The sequence below is a fragment of the Rhinatrema bivittatum genome, chromosome 8, assembly GCF_901001135.1.
Source record: "Rhinatrema bivittatum chromosome 8, aRhiBiv1.1, whole genome shotgun sequence".
Classification (NCBI taxonomy): Eukaryota; Metazoa; Chordata; class Amphibia; order Gymnophiona; family Rhinatrematidae; genus Rhinatrema; species Rhinatrema bivittatum.
The window spans coordinates 62,565,358-62,578,854 of record NC_042622.1 but is presented as its reverse complement, the minus strand read 5'-3'; the positions used below and the strand labels follow the sequence as shown (position 1 = coordinate 62,578,854).

Genomic DNA, 13,497 nt, shown 5'->3' with positions numbered 1-13,497 from the left:
TAGCCGGCGCGCGCTGAGCCGCGCAGCCTACCCCTGGAACGGGGGTAGGATTCCCTCCGAGGCCGCTCCGAAATCGGAGCGGCCTCGGAGGGAATCCTCTAACGCCCTCCCCTCACCTTCCCCTCCCTTCCTCTACCTAACCCACCCGCCCGGCCCTGTCTAAACCCCCCCCCCTTACCTTTGTTGGGGGACTTACGCCTCCCGGAGGGAGACGTAAATCCCCGCGCGCCAGCAGGCCTCTTGCGAGCCGGGCCGCGACCTGGGGGCGGGTACGGAGGGCGTGGCCACGCCCCCGGACCGCCCCGGACCGTAGCCACACCCCCGTACCCGCCCCCAAAACGCTGCCGACACGCCCCGAAAACGCCGCGCGGTTCGGGCCCGCCCCCCGACACGCCCCCTCCGAAAACCCCGGGACTTACGCGAGTCCCGGGGCTCTGCGCGCGCCGGTAGGCCTATGTAAAATAGGCTTCCCAGCGCGCAGGGCCCTGCTCGCCTAAATCCGCCCGGATTTGGGCGGATTTAGGCGAGCAGGGCTCTTAAAATCCGCCCCTATGTGCATCACTTTTAACTTGTCCACATTAAGGGTCATCTGCCATTTTGAGGCCCAGACTTCCAAGGTCCTCTTGAATTTCTTACAATTCTCTTGTGATTTATTTATTTATTTATTTATTTATTTATTTATTTAGCAGTTTTTTATACCGACCTTCATAGTAGATAACCATATCGGATCGGTTTACATTTTAACAAAGGGTAAAACTGAGGTAACAATTCTGGTAAATAATAGATAACAAAGGAAAAGGAATAAGTCAAAGTTACAATCAACAAGGTATGGAAAACTTGGAGGCTTAAAGACAAGCTGGAAGGAAGATAGAGGCAGGTAGAATAAATATAACATGATACGAATAATTTAACGGGTTAGAGCATAAGCTTTAACCAGGAAATGCCAGTGTCCATTGTTCAGGAGGAAGTGTGTCAAAGTCCTTGTAAGAAGTGAGGCTCAAACTAGTGATTATCCGGTGGATCTGGGAAGGCTTGGTGAAAGAGCCACGTCTTTAGTCTTTTTCTGAAGGTTAAGAGGCAGGGTTCCAATCTGAGATTTGCTGGGATATTGTTCCAGATAGCTGGGCCTGCAATTGAAAAAGCTCTGTCTTTGGTCGTAGAGAGGCGAGTGGCTTTAGTAGGGGGAAATTTCAGAGTGCCTTTGTGGATACCTCTCGTTGGTCTGTTAGAGGAGTGGAGTTTGAAAGGGATATCCAGGTCGAGTTGGAGTTGCTGATGGATGGTTTTGTGTATTAGGGTAATAGATTTGTACAGGATTCTGAAATTTACTGGTAACCAATGTAGGTTTCTGAGGACGGGGGAGATGTGTTCACCGCGGCTGGTGTTGGTCAGCAGTCTCGCTGCCGCATTTTGTAACATTTAACTTTGAATAATTTTGTATCATAAGCAAATTTGATCACCCCATTCGTTGTTCCCATTTCTATGTCATTTATATATATGTTAAAAGCAGTGGCTCCAGTACAGATCCCTGGGGCACGCCATTATTCACTTTTATCCTTAGAAAAAATTGACCATTCAGACCTACTGTCTGTTTTCTATCTTTTAATCAGTTCTCAATCCACAATAGAATATTGCCTGCTACCTCATGACTTTTTAATTTCCTCAAGAATTTAGCTTTCTGAAAATCCAGATACACTGTATCAACTAACTCATCTTTATCCATGTTTGTTCACACCTTCAAAAATATGTAGCAGATTGGTGAGACAAGACTTCCCTTGGTTAAATCCATGTTGGCTTTGTCCCATTAAGCTATGTCTGACTATATGTTCAGTAATTGTGTTCTTATTTTTTATTTCTTCCTGCTTTTTCAGGCACTTCAAAGCAAATTACATTCAGGTCCTGTAGGTATTTTTCTATCCCCCCCAGAGCGTACAATCTTCGCATTTGAAGGGGGAGGTCATTTATTGAACATTTTTCTCATAAACACTGAATGGGAGAAAAGCCTTAGTAAATGCAGCCCTAAATTTGTACCTGAAGCAATGGAGGATGAAGTGATTTGCCCAAGGTCACAAGGATCAGCAGTGGTATTTGAATGTTGATTTCCCTGGTTTGCAGCCTTCTGCTCTAACCTCTAGGCTACTCCTCCTTATAAAAGTGTCAACAATTTTTTCCTGGCACTGCCTTGAAGTTCACTGGTCTGTAGTTTCCTGGATCATCCCTGGAACCTTTTGAAAACCGGCAATATGTAGGCCACCCTCCAATCTTCAGATACCTTGGATGATTTTAATGATAGCTTACAGATTACTAATAGTAGGTCTGCAATTTCATTTTTCAGTTCTTTCATCACTCTGAGATGTATACCATCTTGTCCAGGTGATTTGTTACTCTTTTGTCAATTTGCCTATTACATCTTTCAGGTTCACTTAGATGACAGAGGGGTTAAAGGGGCTCTTAGGGAAGATAAGGCCATTGCAGAAAGACTAAATGAATTCTTTGCCTCCGTGTTTACTAATGAGGATGTTGGGGAGATACCAGTTCTAGAGATGGTTTTCAGGGGAGATGACTCAGACGAACTGAACGTAATCACTGTGAACCTGGGAGATGTAGTAGGCCAGATTGACAAACTAAAGAGTAGCAAATCACCTGGACCGGATGGTATGCATCCTAGGGTTCTGAAGGAACTCAAAAATGAAATTTCTGATCTGTTAGTTAAAATTTGTAACCTATCATTAAAATCATCCATTGTACCTGAAGACTGGAGGGTGGCCAATGTAACCCCAATATTTAAAAAAGGCTCCAGGGGCGATCCGGGTAACTATAGACCAGTGAGCCTGACTTCAGTGCCGGGAAAAATAGTGGAAACTATTCTCAAGATCAAAATCGTAGAGCATATAGAAAGACATGATTTAATGGGACACAGTCAACATGGATTTACCCAAGGGAAGTCTTGCCTAACAAATCTGCTTCATTTTTTTGAAGGGGTTAATAAACATGTGGATAAAGGTGAACCGGTAGATGTAGTGTATTTGGATTTTCAGAAGGCGTTTGACAAAGTCCCTCATGAGAGGCTTCTACGAAAACTAAAAAGTCATGGGATAGGAGGCGATGTCCTTTTGTGGATTACAAACTGGTTAAAAGACAGGAAACAGAGAGTAGGATTAAATGGTCAATTTTCTCAGTGGAAAAGGGTAAACAGTGGAGTGCCTCAGGGATCTGTACTTGGACCGGTGCTTTTCAATATATATATAAATGATCTGGAAAGGAATACGATGAGTGAGGTTATCAAATTTGCGGATGATACAAAACTATTCAGAGTAGTTAAATCACAAGCGGATTGTGATACATTACTGGAGGACCTTGCAAGACTGGAAGATTGGGCATCCAAATGGCAGATGAAATTTAATGTGGACAAGTGCAAGGTGTTGCATATAGGGAAAAATAACCCTTGCTGTATTTACACGATGTTAGGTTCCATATTAGGAGCTACCACCCAGGAAAAAGATCTAGGCATCATAGTGGATAATACTTTAAAATCGTCAGCTCAGTGTGCTGCAGCAGTCAAAAAAGCAAATAGAATGTTAGGAATTATTAGGAAGGGAATGGTTAATAGAACGGAAAATGTCATAATGCCTCTGTATCGCTCCATGGTGAGACTGCACCTTGAATACTGTGTACAATTCTGGTCGCCGCATCTCAAAAAAGATATAGTTGCGATGGAGAAGGTACAGAGAAGGGCAACCAAAATGATAAAGGGGATGGAACAGCTCCCCTATGAGGAAAGGCTGAAGAGGTTAGGGCTGTTCAGCTAGGAGAAGAGACGGCTGAGGGGGGATATGATAGAGGTCTTTAAGATCATGAGAGGTCTTGAACAAGTAGATGTGACTCGGTTATTTACACTTTCGAATAATAGAAGGACTAGGGGGCATTCCAAGAAGTTAGCAAGTAATACATTTAAGACTAATCTGAGAAAATTCTTTTTCACTCAACGCACAATAAAGCTCTGGAATTTTTTGCCAGAGGATGTGGTTAGTGCAGTTAGTATAGCTGGGTTCAAAAAAGGTTTGGATAAGTTCTTGGAGGAGAAGTCCATTAATGGCTATTAATCAATTATACTTAGGGAATAGCCACCGCTATTAATTGCATCAGTAGCCTGGGTTCTTCTTAGTATTTGGGTAATTGCCAGGTTCTTGTGGCCTGGTTTTGGCCTCTGTAGGAAACAGGATGCTGGGCTTGATGGACCCTTGGTCTGACCCAGCATATCAATTTCTTATGTTCTTATGTTTGTTTCATTTTCTCTGAATCATCACCTTTACATATCACTTCTGGCATGGGTATCTGCCTTACGTCTTCCTCAGTAAAGACCAAAGCAAGGAATTCATTTAATCCTCTGCTTTGGCCTTGTCATCCCTTAGTGCCCCTTTTACCCCTTGATCATCTAATGGTCCCTCGCTTTTTCCTTCAAATGTATCTGAAAAAGATTTTATTAATTTTTTGTTTCCACAGCAAGCATCTATCTTTGTCTCGCTTATCAAGGCTTAGCATCTAACTAACAGCTTATGCTGTTTCCTGTTTTTTATTTGGATCCCTTTTCCATTTTTTGAAAGATGTTATTTGGGTTAGAATAGCTGCTCTCACCTCACTTTAACCATGTCAGCAGTCGTCTGGTCTTCCTTCCACCTTTTTTAATACATATCTGGAGTTAGCTTCCAAGATAGTATTTTTAAACAATGTCCATGCCTCATGTAAATTCTTAACCTTTGCTGTTGCTCCTTTCAATATTTTCCTAATCATTTTTTTTCATGTATCACAGTCTCCCTTTTAAAAAGTTAAATGCTATTGTTGTAGATTTCCTTAGTGTCCTCGCTCCAATTATAAAATCAAATTTTATTATGAATGATCACTATTGCCAAGTGACCCCAACACCATTATCTCTCACACCAAATCATGTGTTTTCACTAAGGATTAGGTCTAAATAGCTCCTCCTCTTGTCGGTTCTTGTATCAGTTGCTCCATGAAGCAGTCATCTAATCATCTAGGAACTTTACCTCCTTGGCATGTTCTGAAGTAACATTTACCTAGTTAACAGTGGGGTAATTGAAATCAGCCATTCTTAATGTTGCTAATTTCATTAGCTTTTCATCATCTGTCTGTTCATTCTGGCCAGGTGGACAGTAGTGCACCCTCACTGCTATTCTATTGCCCTTCTCACATGGAATTTCTATCCATAAAGATTCTACAGTGCATTTTGTTTCCTGCAGAACTTTTATCCTGTTTACCTCTATGCTCTCTTTAAAATTTAGTGCCACCACTCCACCAATTTGATCCTTCCTATCATTGACATATAATTTGTACCCTGGTATCACAGTGTCCCAGTGGTTATCCTCCTTCTACAAGCTCTCTGAGATGCCACTTATATCTACCTCTTCATTTAGGGGTAGATTTTAATAAGGTACGCCCGCGTGTACTTTTGTTCGCGCACCAGGCACAAACAAGAGTACGCCGGTGCACGCAAGGCTGTGCAAAATCGGCAGCCAGCGCGCACCGAGCCGCGCAGCCTACCTCAGAGGGAACTTTCCTTCCACACCCCCCCGCACCTTCCCCTCCCTTCCCCTACCTAACCCCCCCCCCTCCCCAGCCCTATCTAAACCCCCACTACCTTTGTTTGAAGAGTTACACCTGCCCAAGGCAGGCGTAACTCACGCGCACCGGCTGCGCGATTCCCCGGCCCAGGAGCTGTTTCGGAGGCCTCGACCACGCCCCTGAAATGCCCCCGGACCAGAACCACGCCCGCGGCCCCGCTCCTGGATGACGCATTGCGACGACACGCCCCCCTACACATCCCCAACATGCAACCCTAGATGTTCTGGATTTCAATTTCCTACCTAAGAGCCTAAATTTATCCTCAAATCTCCTTCCTGCACCTTCCTACATGTATCATCCCAGCACTCTACAATCTTATCTAGGTGGAGCTTCAGGACCACTACCTTCACACCAGGCAGGAAATTTATCAAGCGATCCTCACACCCACCAGCCACCTACATTGCTAATCATCGAATCATCCACTACAATGGCCATCCTAACCTTTCCCTCCTGGTCACAGAGCCCTGGAGATACATCCTCAGTGTGTGAGAGGAGAAAGCATCGCAAGGAGAGCAGGACTGCCAAACTAGACTTGGGACCACTCTATGAAGTTCCTGAAGGTCTCCTCTGTATACCTCTGTTTGCCTCAGCTCCTCAAGGTCTTCCACTCTGGCCTTCAGAGATTGGACTCATTCTCTGAGAGTCAGGAGCTCTTTGCACCAGGTGCACATGTATAACCTCTCACCAACATGTAGATAATCATACATGTGGCACTTGGTAGAAAAGATTGGATAGCCCCCATCTTGCCTGGTCTTCCATCTGCATATATTAATTTGTTGAGTTGATAAAATTTTAAAGGCTGGTAAGGAGTAAGTACTGTATGTCTCAAGCTACCTTTGCTTATTAATTAATAGCAGTTTATGGATTTTTTCCTCTAGGACCTTATCCAAACTTTTTTTAAACCCAGTTACACTAAATGCTGTAACCACATCCTATGGCAATGAATTCCAGAACTTAACTATGCGCTGAGAGAAAAGGAATTTTCTTCAATTTGTTTTAAATGAGCTACTTGCTAACTTCATGGAGTGCCCCCTAATCCTTCTATTATCTGAGAGAGTAAATAACCGATTTACATTAACTTGTTCAAGTCCTTTCATGATTTTGTAGATCTCTATCAAATCCCTCCTCAGTCATCTCTTCTCCAAACTGAACAGCCCTAACTTCCTTATCCTTACCTCATAGGGGAGCTGTTCCATGCCCCTTATCATTTTGGTCACTCTCCTCTGCACTGTTTCCAGTACAACTATATTTTTTTGAGATGTGGCAACCAGAATTGCACACAGTATTCAAGATGCAGTCTCACCATGCAGCAATACAGAGGTATTATGACATCCTCCATTTTATTTGCCAATCCCTTCTTAATAACTCCTAACATTCTGTTTGCTTTTTTGATCGCCAGAGCATGCTGAGCCAATGATTTCAATATATCATCCACTATGACTCCTAGATCTTTTTCCTGGCTGGTAACTCCCCTAAGATAGAACCTAACATACAGGCCCGATACGGTACAGTGAGCTCCGGCAGAGCACACTGTTAACCCGCGATTGAACGCGCGTTTTCGATGCGCTAGTGTTACCCCTTATTCAGTAAGGGGTCGAAAACGCGCGTCCAACCCCCCCAAACCTATTAGCACCCGCAACATGCAAATGCATGTTGATGGCCCTATTAGGTATTCCCATGCAATTAAGAAAGCAAAATGTGCAGCCAAGCCGCACATGTCACTTTCAGAAATTAGCGCCTACCCAAAGGTAGGCGTTAATTTCTCCGGGCACTGGGAAAGTGCACAGAAAAGCAGTAAAAACTGCTTTTCTGTGCACCCTCCGATTTAATATCATGGCGATATTAAGTCGGAGGTCCTGAAAGTTACAAAAAGTTTAAAAAAAAAATTGAAGTCGGCCCGCAGCTCGCGGGTTGAAAACCGGACGCTCAATTTTGCCAGCGTCCGGTTTCCGAACCCATGGCTGTCAGTGGGTTTGAGAACCGACGCCGGCAAAATTGAGCGTCGGCTGTCAAACCTGCTGACAGCCGCCGCTCCTCTCCAAAAAGAGGTGCTAGGGACACGCTAGTGTCCCTAGCGCCTCTTTTTACTGCCGGCCCTAATTTGAATACTGCACACAGGAGAGGGGCCTGTGTGCGCGCCGGGATAGCAAGCGTTCACCCGCTCTCCCGTGACTTTTACTGTATCGGCCCGATTGTGTAACTACAGCAAGGGTTATTTTTCCAAATCTGCATCACCTTGCACTTGTTCACATTAATTTTCATCTGCCATTTGGAAGCCCAGTCTTCCAATCTTGCAAGGTCCTCCTGCAATTTATCACAATCCACTTGAGATTTAATAACTCACTGTGGCTTGATACAGAGGCAATATGATATTTTATGTTTTAATCTCCATTCCTTTTTGACAGCATTTTCTAAATTTTCTTGTAAGCTAAGCAATGTTTTTTGTACTAAATCAGACAAATTTGTTTGAAAACTCAGTAGCTTGTTCTCCAAGACTTCCAAACATGTAAAACTACCAGAATTTTCTACTCCTGTGCACCAAACCAGAGTTCCAGCGAGGTGATATCCCCTTGAACTTTTACAAACTTACTAGTAATCGCAGCTTCCTGCCACATCACATGGCTCCACGGTTTCCAGAGTTATGGGCTGCATGGGATCTGGTAGTTATGTTTTGTTTGATGAAGGTTGCTGACTCCCTGAGCACAACAGCACCAAGTCTGTACCCTTCTCCAGGCCCCACCAGAATCCTCCAACACTGCATCAGCCAAGGCCTTAACCAGATGCTTCACTGCAATATCTGTTAAATCTAATAGCTCAGAAGAATACATTTTCCCCATAAACGTTTTCATAACCTATGCGAAATGCATTGGGCTGGTCCTCTGTATGTCAGCATTAGCATGATTGTACACAATGACCACCAGCATGGCAGATATAGACTCACAGAATAAAAAAAACTGACCATCAACCAGACAGAAACTTCTAAAGAAGGGTAAATCTTAGATTAATCCTTGATTTTAGAATTTTTAGGAAATAAGTTGAGCCAACAAAAGAAAAAATAATCAGCCAAGCTAATGGATGCATGTCCACTCAATCTGATGTCATCTAGCCGCTGACTAAAAATGCTTTGAAAGTGCTTAAGGGGGTACTAACATGTAATACATATTTCAAGGTTTTATTCACCATTCCTAGTGCTTTGACCTTTGTCCATTGTCTACTTTTGTATTTACACTAACCCCAACATCCACTCATGTAGGTAAATATATCTAACACATTCAACAACCCACATTCACAATTTTTTCATATATTTTTTCTTTTTTATTCACTTGCCCCTTAAAGATCCCAAAATCTGAGTAAACATTTTTTTTTACTAATTTATCTTTAAGACAAAAATTCTTTTATACAAAAAATTTGTTAAGAGGAAAGTGGTTGTTTCATAAACTTTTCAGAGTACCATCCAGATTACCCTTTATTATTATTTTTAATCACGAACAAACCACCGTCCCCCTATAAATTATTAATTATTTATTCAAAAAAAATTCTTTTTTTTTTTTTAAATTCTATTATACATTTTTTTTTCAAAATTTTTTTTATCAAAAATGAATTTTTGTCAAAAACGAGAACAGTCCACCACTACAATATTACCAAAAAGGAATCTTCTTTCTTCTTATACTTTAATCAGTTCCCTTCATTATATTCATTTTCAAACCACATCAAAGAATGCTTAGCTCACAACATTCGTGCTACATCATTCAAGAGAGAGTTACCTATTTCCCAATTTTTTAGGATAAAACGCATCTGTTCCTCGAAAGAGGAGTTTGAGGTTCAAGCGGGTGTGTTGAAGGAGAGGTTTAAAAATCGGGGATATCCCTCTAAAGTTATTCGGCAGGCCCGGAAAGAATAGGACCGGTTGGTATATGTTTTACAGCAGAGCACTTCAGCTCCTGCCATAATTGCTTCAATCAAAAAGCATTGGCATGTGTTGGATTTATACAATGGGGCAGATTTTAAAACTTATGCACGGGCATAGATTTGTTCGCACAACCCGGCGCGAACAAATCTATGCCCGATTTTATAACATGCAGGCACTGCCACGCGCATGTTATAAAATCCAGGCTCGGCACGCACAAGGGGGTGCACACATGTACACCTTGCACGCGCCGAGCCCGAGGGGAGCCCCGATGGCTGTCCCTGTTCCCTCCAAGGCCGCTCCGAAATCGGAGCGAAATCGGAGCGGCCTTGGAGGAAACTTTTTTCTGTCCCCCTCCCCCACCTTCCCCTATCTAACCCACCCCCCCAGCCCTACCTAAATCCCCCCCACCTTATTTTATTTCTTACGCCTGCCAGAGGCAGGCATATCTTGTGCATGCCGGCAGGCTGCTGGCGAGCAAACCCCTGACACGGCCGGAACGGAGGAGGGCTCGGGACATGCTCCCGGATCGCCGTCATGCCCCCGGACCCGCCCCCGGACCGCCCACTTTTGAAAGCCCTGGGACTTACGTGCGTCCTGGGGCTTGCGCGCGCTGCCAAGCCTATGCAAAATAGGCTTGGCGCGCGCAGGGGCATATTTTCTCAGGTTACACACGTAGCCTTTGAAAATCTGCCCCAATGTGTTTAAGGAGATGCCTATGTTTGCAACCACCCGGGGTCCAAACATCCATGACAAGGTAGTGAGTGCCAGTATGAGCAGTAAAGCTAGCATTACTAGGGAAGGGGGACATCGCAAATGTGGAGCTTGCACTGTATGTGAGAATAACATTGAAGGGGATTCTTGGATTGATCCTAACACTGGACGAAAAGTAAACCATACTTGTTTGACAGATTGTACCACAAATAATGTGGTTTATGTAATTGTATGCACTTGTCCTAAAGTTTATGTAGGACGGACAAAAAGGGCAGTCAAACAGCGAATGATGGAACATAGATCCAGAATAAACAACAAAGTATTATCAGCACCGCTGGTGGGACATTGTAATCAAAGAAGTTCATAATTTTGCTGACAGTGGGGTAGATTTTATAAACTTACGCGCGCACGTACTTTTGTTCGCGCACCAGGCGCGAACAAAAGTACGCCAGATTTTATAACATACGCGCGTAGCCGCGCGTATGTTATAAAATCCGGGGTCGGCGCAAGCAAAGGGGTGCACCTTGTGCGCGCCAAGCCCTACGTGCGCTGCCCGTTCCCTCCAAGGCCGCTCTGAAATTGGAGCAGCCTCGGAGGGAACTTTCTTTCCACCCCCCACACCTTCCCCTCCCTAACCCACCCCCTCGGCCCTATCTAAAATCCTCCTACCGTTGTCGGCAGAGTTACGCCTGCCTGAAGCAGTTGTAACTCTGTGCGCGCCAGCGGGGTGCTGGCGCGCCATCACCCGACCTGGGGACTGGTCCAGAGGCCTCGACCATACCCCCGGGCCGGCATCACGCCCCCGACACGCCTCCCGTCCCACCCCAAAATTCGCGCCACCCACCCAACATGCCCCTGACACGCCCCCTTTGCGAAGCCCCGGGACTTGCGCGCATCCTGGGGCTTGTGCGCGCCGCCGAGCTTATGCAAAATAGGCTCGGCGCGCGCAAGGAGCTTTTTTAAGGGTTACGCGCATAACTTATGCGCGTAACCCTTTTAAAATCCGGCCCTTAATGTGGACAGTCATTGAGAAAGTGGAAAGTACATCTCCGTTTGTGGATATTGCAGCTTTGCTCAATTACAGGAAGCAACTTTGGATTCATAAACTAAGGTCAGAATCTCGGTTGGATTAAATGACAGGTTGACTGGTTATCGTTACTGTGATTAGAGTTTGGGTTTTAAAGGGAAGGCTGGTTTCTTTTACATCAGTGGGGGAGGGGGGTGTCACATGATGTAGTCCCTTTAAAAGAGGTATGTTGTAGACGGGATCTTAGGTCTGCCATTTTTTCAAGAAAGGATACATGCAACGCATAGCGAGCAATTTGAAAATGGAAAAATAAAGGAACAAGATCGATGATTTGAGAGCTGAGATGAGCGGTAGGTAAGCGATTTCCCCTGATGAAGAATTCTTTCGAAACCTAGCCATGTTGGGCTAAAATGTTGCCGTGGATGGTGCCTCAGCATCTTGTGCAATAACGTGGACTAAGCTTAAGCTAAGTATTCTTTGATGTGGTTTGAAAATGAATATAATGAAGGGAACTGATTAAAGTATAAGAAGAAAGAAGATTCCTTTTTGGTAATATTGTAGTGGTGGACTGTTCCTGTTTTTTGACAAAAATTCATTTTTGAAAAAAAAATGAATAATGGAATTTAAAAAAAATAAGAAAAAATGTTTTTGAATAAATAATAATTTAGAGGGGGACTGTGGTTTGTTCGTGATTAAAAATAATAATAAAGAGTAACCTGGATGGTACTCTGAAAAGTGTATGAAACAACCACTTTCCTCTTAACCAATTTTTTTTTTAAAGAATTTTTGTTTTAAAGATAAATTAGTAAAAAAATGTTTTTACTCAGATTTCAGGATCTTTAAGGGGCAAGTGAATAAAAAAGAAAAAATTGTGAATGTGGGTTGTTGAATGTGTTACTTTTGTATTTGAGGAATGATCAGACAACTGGCATTAGTTCACTGCTATATTTTGTCAAGCCGTGGTATTGACTAGTATAAACCAACTGGGAACTTTCCTGGGTGCTTTCTGCTTACCTACCTCAGTGGGAATTCCTGGTTTAGGTCAGAGCTCGCCACCTTTTACCAGCCTGAGACCCAAATTACTCTTTTGTCAGATTTTTTTTTAGGGCTTCATCAAACTTCTGGACTATATGGCAGTAACACGAAATAAATACATCCAACACAGGCTGTTTATTGAATATCTACAAAAGCACTCGCTTTACTGTACATGAAAGATGTTGCACTTAGAAATCATAAAAATAAAATTTTTCAGAACTTTGTTGCATTCAAGCTTATTTATTTCCATTCTGCTGCAGTAGTTGTCTTTCTTTCTTGATCTCTACATGTCTTTTCTATGTTCCCATCTTATACTGTAAACAAATACAAATCTCCATAATAACCTGCATTTTCAGCCATGTTTCTATAGTATTGAAAACACTGCAGATGCATTTTTTTTAACAAAAGAAGAACAATTTACAATAGCAATTTTATCCTCCATAGCAGGCTTCTCTTTTGAATTGGAAGGGGGAGGTCTGTCCCCTTCCTAACTGACCAACTGAAAACACTGGCCAAAGATAATACTAATAAATGCCTATGTAATTTTCTAAGTATATCACACACCTAAAAGAAGAGGAGGAGGAGGAGGAGGAGCAATAGGCAGAGAAAGAAATACTGCAAGTGGACACCATAGAAGGATGCAGTGTATAGGGACAGATGGAGAGATGGGATCATGAACATAGAAAGAGCCAAAGCAATATTTTTCTAAGATAAGCAAAGTCCAATTATAGAAGCCAGTTATGCAAAGTTCCCTCAGTGAAATAAGAGAAGCGGGAGCAGATTTTCCGATTATCTAATGGATATGTCAGTTCTGACAGCTCAAAGGCAAACTAATGGTTCAGACTAGCTATTGGAAGACTATGCTGGAACCAGACCCAGCAGTCTGGGCACCATGCTGTTCATGGAGAAATCTCATTAGATTATACATTGACTGTCTGCCCAGATCTCCTTCTGCCAGAGACTGGAGGAAGCCAGGATGGTGCTGGCTAGCTGCAGCTACTTTGGAGCTTGCGAAGACATTGTCTACTATGGCCGGAACATAAAGAGGGGAAACGTAAAAAGACGATAAATCTTCTAGCCAAGATAAATCAGTCAAATGCGGTAATAACAAGCTTAAGGTATTCAAAAAGGCCCAACCAACCTGTTGATGCTATGGTTCATTTATTGATTTAAT

General features: G+C 43.3%; 1 protein-coding gene across 5 annotated transcripts in view; it reads left to right on the top strand.

Moving 5' to 3' along the window:
• RALY (RALY heterogeneous nuclear ribonucleoprotein) overlaps positions 1-13,497 on the top strand; it is a 918,689-nt gene that overhangs the window by 888,564 nt on the left and 16,628 nt on the right. The window lies entirely within an intron of this gene.